At 36.9% G+C, this 14771-nt stretch overlaps 2 pseudogenes; both read right to left on the bottom strand.

Moving 5' to 3' along the window:
• Positions 1–2844: 2844 nt before the first annotated feature.
• Positions 2845–14771, bottom strand: part of LOC126488302 (probable ATP-dependent RNA helicase DDX5) — an 80593-nt pseudogene continuing 68666 nt past the window's right edge.
• On the bottom strand, positions 3847–3939 carry LOC126488310 (uncharacterized; annotated as a pseudogene).

Genomic DNA, 14771 nt, shown 5'->3' with positions numbered 1-14771 from the left:
GAGGTCCTTGGACTTTCCACAGGGCAGGGAACCATGACTGCTCTTTGGATTGGAGAGGGAGGGGGAGAGGAGTGGGGGGAGGGGGAGAAGAGTGGGGGGAAGGGGGAGGGAAATGGGAGGCTGGGAGGAGGCGGAAACTTTTTTTTTCCCATTCTCAATAAAATAAAAAAAAATTAAAAAAAAAAGAAAAAAAAAGAATACAGTTTCCGTGCAATTATTTCAGGTAAAGATAGCCGTGCGGGCGGCCGGGTGCTGGAAAAGTAGCCCACCGCTCCTAACACAACAAGATCATATCTCAGAGTTGTTTTGATTTGCATTCCTTGATGGCTAAGGAAGTTGAACATGTCCTTAAGTGTCTTTCAGACCATTTGATATTCTTTTGTTGAGAATTCTCTGTTTAGTTCTGCACCCCATTTTTTAATTGGGTTATTTTGAATTTGTTGTCTAATTTCCTGAGTTCTTTATATATTTTGGAGATCAGTTCTTTGTTTGATGTGGAGTTGGTGAAGATCTTTCCCCATTCAGTAGGCTACCCTTTTGTCTTATTGACTGTGTCCATTGCTTTAAAGAAGCTTCTCAGTTTCAGGAGGTCCCATTTATCTATCATCTATCTATCTATCTATCTATCTATCTATCTATCTATCTATCTATCTATCTATTTATTTATATTTATTTATGCTCTCAGTGTCTGTGCTACTGGGGTTATATTTAGGAACTGGTCTCCTGTGCCTGTGCACTGAAAGCTACTTCTTACTTTCTCTTCTATCAGTTTCAGTGTGGTCAGATTTATATTGATGTGACTAATCCATCTGGACTTGAGTTTTGTGCATGGAGATAAATATGGATCTATTTTCATTCTTCTACATGTTGACATCCAGTTATGCCAGAACCATTTGTTGAAGATCCCTTCTTTATCCCATTGTGTAATTTTAGCTTCTTTGTCAAAAATCAGGTGTTCATAGGTGTGTGGATTAATATATGGGTCTTCAATTCAATTCCATTGGTCAACGTCACTGTTTTTATGCCAGTACCAAGCTGTTTTCATTACTGTAGCTCTGTAATAGAGCTTAATATCAGGGATAGTGATGCCTCCAGAAGTTTCTTTATTGTGCAGGATTGTTTTAGCTATCCTGGATTTTTTGTTTTTCTATATAAAGATGATTATTATTCTTTCAAGGTCTGTGAAGAATTGTGTTGGAATTTTGATGAGGATTGCTTTGAATCTACAGATTGCTTTTGGTAGGGTTGTCATTTTTTTTATGTTGATCCTACCTATTCAAGAACATGGGAGATCTTTCTATTTTCTAGTATCTTCTTCAGTTTCTTTCTGCAAAGACTTCAAGTTCTTGTTGAATAGGTCTTTCACTTCTTTGGTTAGTGTTACCCCAAGATATTTTATGTTATTTCTCAGATGCTAAAGATACTATAGAGGAAATCAATTCATTGGTCAAAGAAAACATTAAATCCAACAAAGTCTTAATACAAAACATCCAGGAAATCTGGGATACCAGGAAAAGACCAAAACTAAGAATAATATGGATAGAAGAAAGAAAAGAACCCCAGCTCAAAGGCACAGAAAATATATTCAACAAAATCATAGAAGAAAACTTTACCAATCTAAAGAAGGATATCCCTTGTATCTATGAAGGTACAAGAAGCTCACAGAACACCAAATAGACTGGATCAAAAAAATCCCCTTTCCATAGAATAATCAAAATACAAAACATACAGAATAAAGAAAGAATATTAAGAGCTGCAAAGGAAAAAGGTCAAGTATCATATAAAGGGAGACCTATCAGAATTACACCCAACTTCTCAATGAAAACCATGAAAGTCAGAAGGTCCTGGGCAGATGCGCTGCAGACACTAAGAGACAGTGGATGCAAGACCAGACTACTATACCCAGCAAAACTTTCAATCACCATCAATGGAGAAAACAAAATATTCCATGAGAAAACCAGATTTAAACAATATGTATCCACAAACCCAGTCCTACAGAAAGTATTAAAAGGGTAGCTGGTCACTCATCTCTTAGTCCTCTCTGTATTGTAGCAAGCTGTGTTTTAGGGTTCCACTAAGGTTTCAGGAGGATAGGTGAGTTTGGGGGCAGGATGGTGCTTGAAGCTTGTGGTGACCAGTGGATGGGGGTGGATATTGGGGCAGCCTACCTGCAGGAAACTCTCCTGCTGGCTGGCTGAAGAAGCCAAGGCACTTGGGGGAGGGTCCTGGGGTTTTGTCCCTCTATGGAGGGCCTAGAGAGTGGGGCATCCTGCTTAGTTGTTGGTCACTCATCTCTTGGTCCTCTCTGTATTGTAGCAAGCTGTGTTTCAGGGTACCACCGAGGTTGCAGGAAAATAGGCAAGTTTGGGGGCAGGATGGGGGTTGTAGCTTCAGTTCTGGTCTTGATGGTCATCTTTCAGTTTTTAATTGGTATGACCAAATATCCTTTTATTGTATTTTAAATTTTTTTTTAGTCTTCAAATCTCTTTTTCTAGAAGGCTATGCACCGCCTTCATTTATTGTATTTGAAATCACTATACAGTTACTTTTGTGAAAATACTGCTTGCATTTTCTAAGATAAAAAGAAAACCCTAAAAATTGTTTCAGGGATGTAGAGAAATATCCAGTTTAAGAAGTGCACCATAATTACTGCTGTACTATGATCTTTTCTGTATTTCCCACCTTTCTTAAATAACTATCTTCTCTGATAACATAACATAAAGAACAATTATGAAAAAGAGATATGTGCATATGCTTTCTTCTAAGATCTTATTGAGAATATGTTGTTGGCTTTGGATAGCTGGTCACAGGCATGGTAGCTGCAGTAGCAGGATCTGCATTTGTCTACTGGTGTATATGATTTTGCATATTTGCAATGTTACTTGCATATTGCTGAGTGTTATTATAACTGTTCTGGTAAATCCCTGTTGGATTATCTGTCCTAAAACTGGTCTGTATGCCAGCACATACAAAATCACATTCAAAACTCCCATTGGTGTAATTGCAGCACTGTAAACACCATTGAGCATTAGCCTCCAAATCTCCCTGAAGCAGACTGGAGTAGCCTCTGTCATAATTTCCCTGTCTCTAAAGGTATTAAATTCACTCTTTTGCCCTCAGAGTATCTGTCACGATGATCATCCTGGTGCCTCTTCTATCCCTGGAATACCTGAGCCTCTGTCTTCACCCAACTGAAGCAGCTTGGGATTAATTGTTTGATTAACTTCCCAAAGCACATAGATAAGGTAACTCACTTGCTTTATATTATTGAGTGTAAAGAAAGGGTATTCTGTGCCTGTTCTGATGCTGCAAGTAGTTCTTCCAATTCAATGAATATAATCCTCTGAGGAGTTAGGATAGTCATAATCGATGACAAATTTCTCATCTTCCACATCTATCCCTCTGGAGACCACATCGATAGTGATCAGACTAACTTATTCATGCTTGAATTCATTTAGAACCCAGTCATGCTCCTGTTGACTCTTGTCACCATGGGTGACAGGGCATGTCACCCATCTACTCTCATTTTTTCTGGTAAATTCATCACATTTTCTTCTGGTTTCAACAAAAACAATTGTTTTATTCTCCTCATGCATGATCTCTTTCATTAGATGAATAAGTTCACCCTTTTCTACATCATAACATATGTCCACAATCTTTGTCATGGTTCGCCTTTAAGGTCTTATTGATTCACAGTCATCCTTATTTGGGGTTCAAAGCCCATGTAAAGAGTTCTATATGTTTTACTGAGGAGAAGGTAGGCTGTTCTTCTCAAATTGATTTCCCCACAGTCTAAAATGTCAATCACTCTTTCAGGTGTTGCAACACAGATTTCCACACCTCTCTAAAAATATGTAATGCTTTACAAGTTTTTGTGTCAACTTTGAGCAGGAGTCATGCAAATCTTCTGTACTGTTCCAATTTTAATATATGTGTTGCTGGGCTGGAGAGATGGCTCAGTGGTTAAGAGCATTGCCTGCTCTTCCAAAGGTCCTGAGTTCAATTCCCAGCAACCACATGGTGGCTCACAACCATCTGTAATGGGGTCTGGTGCCCTCTTCTGGCCTGCAGGCATACACACAGACAGAACGTTGCATACATAATAAATAAATAAATAAATAAATAAATAAATAAATATTAAAAAAATATGTGTTGCTGAAGAGAGTGAACAATCTTGTGCCTTCTTGAATGCAACAAATATTATTCTAATTATTTCTAATGTCCTTGTCTGCGAATACTACCATAGGCCAGTTTGAAATTCTTGATTTTTATTTGAAGTATAAAGACCTTTTTTTTTTTTTTTACCTCTTTGGAGGTCTCAATTGGATAACAGAGATTATGAATTTAATCTTGTTTGGTGTTACCCATTTTAGTGTTTGTATAGATATTTTGAACTTTATTCTGTGACATTGTAAAATTATTTGGAAGGTCATGGATCTACATTTTCAGGCTAGATCTGAGCAGTTTAAAGCTCCAGCAGAAACTTACCTTGTATAGTCACCATTCTTGTCCTGGCTGGCAGAGGGGCCCAATTCCTTTTCTCTGTTTTCCTCACTGACCTTGCTTATTTCCCTAATTCCCTCAGCTCATAAGTGCTCAGCCTAACTCTGACCTTCCTCAGCCCTCCACAGGGTTCTGTGTCTTTGCAGTCTCTCCACCTCCAGTATCTTCCCTGGATGCCTCCACTATTGTCAGGAAAACCAGGTTCACATCTTTAATCTGGAAGAACACTGTGCTCAATGTGGGTCCCTTTCCTTGCAAAGAAACCTGGAACCTTCTGCAAGTGATAAATTGGGGAAAATACTGTGAATTTGAGTCTGAATCATGCCCAAAGCCTCATGTATCAAAGGCTTAGTTTCCCCTCTGAGGTGGCAATGGCAAGTAGAGATTCATAGAAGGTCTTGGGAGGAAGGTGCATTTTAAGCAGATATTGGGATCTGTACTCCTTCCTCTCTCTTGCCTATCTCAAGTGCTATAACATGATCACCATACTGTCTGCTACTACAATGGGCTTCCCCATTGGCCCAAACCCACTTGACCAGGAGACCTTGAATTAAAACCTACAATCACAAGCAGACTTTTAGATCTTTGCTTTGTGTAAGTATTTTCAGATACTTTGTCACATTAATGAAAGTGAACATGAACTGCCCAGACCAAAATAATCACTCAGAAACTATATTAATTAAATCATTGCTTGGCCAATCACTTAAGCATATTACTAGCTAGCTCTTATATCTTAAATTAACCAATCTTCATTAATCTGTGTATCACCATGAGGTTGTGGCCTACTGACAAAGTTTTGGCAGGCTCCAGAGGAGGCATCTGTCCCTGGCATCAGCTATATGGCTTCTCCCTGCTATACTCTCTTTATATATCTTTCAGGCTGGCTTTACTCTATTAAGCCACTGACCAAAAGCAGCTTCTTTATTAACCAATTTCAATAAAACATATTCACCTCCCACATTACCAGGGAACCCTGGCCTTCATTGCCAATTAACCACTACTCAAAATACATTTTTAGTTTCATATATGTCATTTGGTTTTTAGTTGTTTTAGGCAGAGGTGTAAATCCAATTCCTCTCACTCCATCTTGTCTAGAAGCAAAATTTGCAGCATTTTGTATAATTTAAAAGTGTTTATATTTTTTACATTTATTTATTAATTTGTGTGTGTGTGTGTGTGTGTGTAGAAGTTTATTTAAAAAAACAGAATGCTTCCTTTGGATTTAATGCTAAAAGATGTCTGTTTTTTCTTATTCTTTTTTTTAAGATTTATTTATTTATTATGTATACAACATTCTGCCTCGATGTATGCCCGCATGCCAGAAGAGGGCGCCAGATCTCAGTACAGATGGTTGTGAGCCACCATGTGGTTGCTGGGAAGTGAACTCAGGACCTCTGGAAGAGCAGCCAGTGCTCTTAACCTCTGAGCCATCTCTCCAATTCTTTACCATAACTAAGGAGTCATTTTACTAGCCTAATTATCTGTTATTCCTGCCTAAGTCCACCTCAGTTTTTGAATAATGCTTAGTCTGCATTCTGGGGTCCCTGCCCAGTATTCACCATTTTTCCTATTTTCCATTTTTTTTTTTTGCCTCAGCCAGACTCTGCTGTCTGCCATGGGGGTGGGGTATGGTGTCTGGAGTCAGAGCTGCTGTTGTGGAATTTTACTTTAACTAGGCAAAGTTGTATTGCATTTGTTTATGCTACATTTGTTTGATGATATAAAGATGTGTTGCTTTGCCTGCCTAAGGTATCTGGTTGGTCTAATAAAAATTTGAATGGCCAGTAGCTAGGCAGTAAAGAGATAGAGGGGCTTTGACGCAGAAAGAATAAGTAGTAGGAGGAATGCAAGCTTAAGAGAAGAGAGAGGGGGGTACAGAAAAAGAAAGGGATGTACCCCGGGCCATCCAGTCAGGCAGTTGCCAGCCAATCAGAAACAGAGAAAGTAAGAAGTAGGACATACAGAATGAAAGAAAGGTAAAAAGTCCCAAAACAAAAATGTAGATGAAGAGAAACTGTAGCACGAATAATAAAAACCCAGAGACAGATATTGGGGTTCAATCTGAGGATCAGAAAAGCAAAGCAGCCAAGCCACTAGAAAGCTTTACCCCTCTCTGAAATATTCAGACTGAAAGAGAGTTAATTCCTGACTCATCCCACTTTATATTCCTCTCTACTGCTGGGAACAAAGGCATGCACAACCACGGCCTGGTTTCTAATGCTAATTAGTGTGGCTGCTGGGAGTAAAAATGTGTGCAACCACTGCCTGTCCTGTATGTCTTACTAGTGTGGCTGTTTTGCATTCTGGTCTTCAGGCAAGCTTTATTTATTAAAATACAAATGAAATATGACTACATTTCTCCCTTTTGTCTAAAATAAAAAAGTTATAACCAATATAAGAAAAGCTATATATAATAAGTATAATAACTCTATACAATATATACAGGCAATAAGTATATCAGCAATGTCTAGTCCATTTGAATTTGACAAATTCAGAGAGAATATTCCATATCTGTCCTGTCTTGGGGAATCCAAAGTCTTGTACTTATTACTTTCTATTATATTTACTTTCTATCATAAATTGCCTTCTGCATCTGGTAAACAGGGAAAACTATAACTATCTAATTTTCAACTCTCTCAGAAACTAAATAAGAAAATAATAGTAACTGAGTAAACAGGAAGTTCAAGCAAGTGACTTCCAAGAAGTGTGAAAAATGGCAGAAACTGCTGGCTGCATGGACAATCACCCAAAGTTTCTCTGCAACAGTTGGGCATCCATATTTGGCATATGGATCTAGCATATCTGACAGACTTTTCTGTGAAGCAGGATATTTGGACCAATTGTCCTTCCTTGTCTTGACAATGTTTGGCATTCACTTTCTTTTGTGTCCTGCTTGTCCAATTAGGGCAGCATACTGTCAGCAGGCAAGGCAAGGGCATTTTCTTGCCCAGTAGTTTACTTTTGCCTCAAAGAAAGTAAACTCTATATGGAGTTTCTTCAATGCCCATTATCTTCTATGAAGTATATTGGTGCTGTCAGGTGCAGACAAGCCTTATTTTCATAAAAAAGTACCTATGTTATCAGAACATCTTAAATAACATATTCTATAGATCTAAAGTGTTTGAAGATGAACTTTCTATCTAAAATATATCTTTGTTTGAACTTAAAAAATACCTAATGTGACTACAAGTTTGATTATAATAGGTGATTAACTACTAACCTGTATTACCTTATTATCTTATACAATGGTCAATAATTTTTAAAGACTAGAAATTTGCATCACATTGTTAAATGAGTTTTATGGGTACATACTTTGAGCAAGAGTAGAAATGTATGTACAGTATGATCTACCAAAATTAATCTCAAATTTGTAGCAATATACAAAATTTGTATGCAATATACAAAAATCCAATCCAATGTAAAACATATAAAGCTAATAGTTGCTTTCTTAATGTAGATTCAATAATCTATCTTTTATTTTATTATATGTATATCCTCCCTTTTTATTTTCAGAGTATATTCAATAATCTACCCTGTTATACTATCATATCTACAGCTCCCTTTTTCATTTCAAACCAAGAACTCTGAATCTAATACTGTTTGTCCAACTTTCCTCCTGACCATAACCAATAATAACTGGTAACCAACACCCCTAAACAATGACAAATATCCATAACCCACTGAATGACCAAAAACCACCCACTCTACCTTCTGGGATTATGTGCATTGTATTCTTAGGTTTACTTCCTACTATCTGGGGATGATGGCATCTCTAAGGGATCACAAAAAGAAAAATTTGGGTCAACTGTCAAGTCCTGGAAGAGGTAGCTATATCATTTCTTGTCAAGTCTTTCATAATGGGAAAGTCTCAAGTCCTGGCTAGAGTGATCTGTTAGGCTGAATCATTTGAAAAGTTAGCCACTTCAAAATTGTTCTGCAGTTTGTAGTCAAAGCTGAATTTTAGGTGATATTTTTCAGCTCAGGAGTGCTATCATAGACCTGAAATATATCTCTATATATCTAGAAAATCTAACTAACATGACTACAAGCTTGACTATCATTGATGATTATCCATTAGCAACCTATATTTCCTAATTATACATTACATTTTAAACGAACTACATAATCACAATACCTTAATCAAGTTAAAAAATACATATACATATAACAAAATTGACCTTAAAATCCATACCAATGCAAATTATTCATATCTATATCATATCCCCCTTTAAATGTAAAAGAACATTTATAAACAATATTTGGGAACATGGGCGTAGTTTTTTCTCTCCAAACTGCTTCCTGCTGAATGGGGGCACTGTTAATCAGATCATTTAGGGTGTAACCTGTGTGTCAGGTTCATCTCGGTTGGCAGTTGAGTGAAGTAATTTTTTGAGGGTGTTCACAGCAACCTTTCAGGAGGGCGTGGTCTATCATACCATACCGGGATAGATGCAATCCATAGGGTCACATCCTCTGTGGAAACAAAAGAAGACCCTCTCCAAAGCATCATATCCTTAGATCCAAATTTTGAAGTCAAGATACCTTTAGAACATATGTGCAGGTTCAGCTTAGCAGCCCATATAATAAAATGTCTCTTTGTACTTAGCTCCTTCACAGTCAAAAATTTTAAAGAAAACACAATGTACATAATCCAGACTCTCTGTGAATTTTTCATTTTTACGTGGCTTATTTTTCTTTATTTCTCTTAATCTATAACTATCTGTACTTCTGTACTCTGTCTCTTTAAAGACTTTACCCTTTTTCTTTTTAAGACATTAACTTTATTCTTTATATTCTCTTTTTTTCCCCAAGCCTACGTACATTCATCCAACGGTGTCTGAATCTGTTTTACTGTGAATCTGTAATTTTTTTTTTATTATCCAGGAGCATTTCTTAAAATGTTAAGCATTTCTTAAAAACTTAAGTTGCACCATGTATAGGTAATACGGTACTGCCTGTGTCCTGCCCAGTCTAAACCTTAACTGCACGGTTTTAAGGTAATTACGGTAGTTCCTGCCTGAGATCAGCACAGTTCAGCAAGGAGCAGCCGCTCCTGCCTCAGAGTCATTTGGTGCTTTTGAGCTGAGCACAGTTACAGGCAAACAGCAGTTTACATTGGAGCCGCAATCAGCAATTTAATTTTGAGACTGAGTGTGCAGCACAGAAACTCTTTTTATCCAAGTTACAGCCAAATCTGACACGCAGAGCACTGCGCAGTCTGAAAACGCGTCTCTGTATGGCAGCAGGAATCCGCCATGCTCTTCCGCCTGCCTAAGCCTGATTCCGCCATCTGCCCAGGTGTAGGCAGGGAACGCTGAGCCATCGGCAGGTCTCAGAGCACTCTCCTCCGATCCCAAGTGGGAACACAAACATCCAGTCCCATAAAAGCCTTGAAATGCTTTAAAGCCAGAGTTCACGCTGGCAGTACAGCACCAGGAAGCCGCGCTTTAAAATGACGCAGCTTTTTTTCTCTGCTGCTGTTGCTGAATCAGGAATCTCTCTACAGCACGCCACCAACAAAACAGCAAAAATCTGTGTTAAACTCTCTCTCCCTTATTTTTAAGCCTTCTCAGGTTTTTAAGTGGATTTAGCCCATCACGTTTGGGCGCCATCTGTTGAAATAGGAGCGGCAGGGCTGCGTCCCCGGCACCCGGCCGCCCGCATGGCTAGTTTATACCCAGAAATAATTACACGGAAACTGTATTCTTTCAAACACTGCCTGGCCCGGCTAGGTCCAGTTTCTTATTGGCTAGCTCTTACATATTGTTCTAACCCATTTCTAATATTCTGTGTAGCCCATGAGCTGGCTTACCAGAGAGGATCTTAACCTGCGTCTGTCTGGAGTGGGAGCATCATGGCGACTCACTCACTCAGCCTCCTTCTCCCAGCACTCTCCTCCGTCCACTCCGCCCACCTAATTCTCCGTCCCATGAGGGCCGAGGCAGTTTCTTCATTATTAACCAATGAAATCAACAGATAAGATACAAGAGCCATCTCCATCATGAATCTTTCTCAGTTTTGATGGTATCCATAGTTTTTCTATGGAAACTAAAGCAAAACCCCTTTCCCAACATAACACATGTCCTGGTTTCCATTCTGAGGTCAGTATATCTTTAAAGCATATTGTTTGATTTTATTCCATAGTTTTTTTTCCTTTTGGTATCCAATGTCTCTCACAGCTGTTGTTCCTTTCTTATTAGCATTTAGACAATTCAAAGTTAATAAAGCATCATGCAATCTATTTCTTGGGGTTTTTGTCATCTGTTTCTGTTTATTTAACATATCATTTAGAGTTCAGTTTTATATTTCTATAAGTGCCTGGCCTATAGGATTCTGTGGTATACCTGCAATATGCTTTATATTATAATAAGCAAAAAACTTTCATTTTCTTAGATAATATGCTAGAGCATTGTTTGTCCTTATTTGTATAGGTATATCCATGATGGCTATAACTTCTAGCAAATGTGTGATTATGGAGTCAGCCTTTTCCAAACTCTAAGAAGTTGCCCATTGAAAATCTAAATAGGTATCAATATTGTGGTGTACATATTTTAGTTTTCTAGATTCTACAAAATGGAAAACATTTTTCTACCCTTTGGGATACTTCCTGTAGGTAGTGGTGTTTGGTTGTACAAAGAATAAGTAGGACATTTTCTTATAATTTCCTTGGCTTGTTGCCACATGATAGGAAAGTCTTTTTAAATCTTTGCTATTGATATTACTTTTTATAAAATTCTGAAGCCTTCAGAATATTTTTAATCAATAATTGATTGATTTCTGTATTACCTGTGCTTGAGGACCTGGCTGACCAGTATGGGATTAGATGTGTTATATATATCACACATCTAATGATATACATTACAGGAGTATATGATATACATATACAGGAGTACAGGGATGATCTGTACTCCTGCTTGTATCTTGTAAATGAATAATAAAGTCAATTGTGTATCATCTTGTATAAATTCAGTGGTTTCAATATTCAAAACAATTGTTTCTGCATATTGCAAATTGGTAACTATGTTGAGAGGTTCTTTAACATCCTTTAGTACCATCAGAATAGCATATAATTCTGACTTTTGGACAGAATCATAAGGGCTTTGATCCACTGTACTTAAATTTTCTGATTTGTAAGCTTTTCTAATTTATCTATATCAGTATAAAATGTTGGGGCTCCAGTTATTGATATGTCCTATACAATGCAAGGAAGTATCCAATTAGTTCTCTTTATAGGATGAATTCTCTTGCTTTTCTAATAGTTGTAGTTAATCTCTCCCCAAAAATTACAACAGGCTCTTTACCAGGGTTCACTTTCTGCCCATATTTTGTCAATTTCATCATTATTAAAAGATACTATAATTTCTGCTTGGTTTATTCTTGCTAATTGACTAAGTCACAATTTTCCTTTCAGAATTAACTCAGTGACCTTTCCCACATATGTTTTTAAATTTTTACTTGGCAAAAAGTTCCATAATAAGATAATATCTCCCCTCTGCATTAAAATTACTGTAAGGAAATGCTTAGAGGGTAATATGATCAGAATGCAGTTAAGATTTGGATCCACACAATTCACATGTGCCTTCTGTAATTTCTTTTCAATCACAGCCAATTTTCTTTCAGTTTCGGATGATAATTACCTGAGATTATCTAAATCCTTGTCACCATCTAAGGTTTTGTTTAAATTAGTGAAGTCATCAGCACCTATCTCAATAGTGTGCCGTAGATGGAAAATGTCTCCTATTAAACTTTGGAAGTCATTATGAGTCTGCAATCAATCTCTCATAATTTACACCTTTTGAGGTCTAATTGTTTTGTAAACCAAATATATAACCTAAATAATTAAAAGAATCTCCTCTTTGTATGCTTTTCAGGAACAAATTGTAATCCCCAACAAGACAAAATTTTCTTTAATTCTTCAAGTACTTTTTTCTAAAGTTTTTATTTGAAGCAGATAGCAAAATGTCACCCATCTAATGGTAAAATATAGATTTGGGAAACTGCTTATGTATCATTTGCAATGGCTGACTTACAAAATATTGGCACAGAGTGAGGCTACTTAACATTTCCTGTGGGAGAATCTTCCATTGATATCTCTTAGCAGACTGAGAATTATTATAAATAGGTACTATGAAGGCAAAGTTTTCTCTGTCCTTTTCTTGTAAAGGTATAGTGAAGAAACAACCTTTAAATCAATAACTATAAGAGGCCATCATTTAGATAATAAAGAAGGCAAAAGAATCCCATACTGTAGAAATCCCATTGGCTAAATCACCTTATTAGCAGCTCTTAGATCTGTTATCATTCTCCATTTCCCAGATGTCTTTTTAACAACAAATACAGGAAAATTTCAATGGCTGGTTGATTGTTCAATATGCTGAGCATCTAGTTGCTCCTGTACCAGCTATTCTAAAGTTTGCAGTTTCTCTGTTGTTAAAGGCCATTGCTTACCCATATAGTCTGTCAACAATTTTAAAGGTAGAGGTGCCTTTGACATATCAGCAACTGTTGTGACCTGTTCTGTACAACCTGAATGGTCAGTGACTGTTCTTTATAATATCTTATAATATTTTCCCCAGACACATATGTTAATTTATGGTTTGTTTTTAAGATTGGGGAATGTTAATCTGAGTATTCTATTGCTGTAACAAATCATGTTCCCACAATTCAATGCTGTATTAGCCACATATGGTTTCAATATTCCTCTTTGTCCTTCTAGCCTTATACAGCCAACCCATCTTGTGCTCTGCTTTACCTAAGATAAAGTTCCAATGCCCAAATATGCAACATTCACATCCCGAAGAGGCCAATTAGGATGCCAAGATTCTGATGAAATTATTGTTACAGTCACACCTGTGGCTACTAGACCTGCAATGACAATGTAATTTATTCATGTTTTTAATTTTGGCCTTTGTTTATTTACAGAAATACTTGCTTTATAGATTTTCCTGAATTTTTTTGTTCTCTCTCCTATAGCTGTTTTATTATTCAGAGCTGTGTTTTTTTTTTTAACAATAGGCATTAGGTTCTTTAGTTGCTTTGGGAAGGGGTTTCCTCTATGACAGCAGGAAGCAGCTGAACTGAATTTGGCACAGGGGCCTGCAAGAGGCCCCTCATGGGGTTCCCCAATGACAAAGGATTACCTTGAGTATTTTTCATTGATCTACATTTGTTAGTCCAATATTTGTCTTTGCCACACCTTCTCCATAGTTCAGAAGGGAGGGGTGTTCTGAATGGATAACTCTTAGAAAAAAACATTGTTTCTAGGAATTCCCTGTCTACAATCCCTTTTAAAGTCATCTTATTTGCCACAATTATAAATTTGACATTTTAATTATTCCCCAGACCTCTGGAAATCACATCTCCTATCCATGTTCCATCATGTTCATGAGATTCAATATTAATTGTATCTCAGATTTATTCCTCCAAAGGTGCTGACCTTGCCTTTAATGGTCTAATTATACTTTTGCATAGATAATTGACATTTTCAAAAACCAGAGATTAAATTGTTATTTGTCTAGATTCTAAATTTGGTATCATTTTATTTACTGCTGAAGTCAATCTTTTAAAGTAATCCATAAAGGCTTCTATTGGGCCCTGTATATCTTTAGTAAATGACTCAATTTTCTTACCTATTTCTCTAATTCTGTTCCAAGTATTCAAAGCTGCTGCACAGCATAAATCCAGGGTATGGACATCATATATATCTTGCTTTTCTATAGTAGCAAAATCTCCTTCTCCAAGAATTTGATCTTGGGAAATTTCCCTACCTCTAACTTTATTCCACTGTTTAAATAATCTTAGTCTCTTCTCTGAACCAGGTACTTCATTGTAATTGTGGACCAGGCTCTAAAACACTTTTAACCAATTTTATCCAGTAATTAGTTATAATTCTATTACAAATTGGTCACAAGTTTAACATTTGCTTCACAAATGGTGAATACATATCATATGAGATTATTGCTTCCTTAAATCTCCTTAAATCTAACATTGGCACAGGAATCCAGTTATCTGTAACACAGCCTCTCCCATGTGGCAATTCCTATAATGTTATTGGATACATTAAGGTTGGTTGTCTGAAAACCATAGACTGTTCCTCTCTATTCTTATAATGACTCATTGAAATTGGTTCTCCATTAAATTCCTCTCTCTGGATTTGAATATCTCTGTGATCTTTTGTATTAAGTTTTTCTAAGGCCTGTATCTTAGTACCCAGATTAACCAACTTATTTATTTATTTATTTATTTATTTATTTATTTATTTATTTATT

The sequence above is a fragment of the Alexandromys fortis genome, unplaced genomic scaffold, assembly GCF_014885135.2.
Source record: "Alexandromys fortis isolate MF-2015 unplaced genomic scaffold, M_Fortis_MF-2015_v1.1 scaffold_169, whole genome shotgun sequence".
NCBI classification, from domain to species: Eukaryota; Metazoa; Chordata; class Mammalia; order Rodentia; family Cricetidae; genus Alexandromys; species Alexandromys fortis.
Note: the sequence above shows the minus strand (reverse complement) of the source record. Positions and strands in the feature narration are given on the sequence as shown.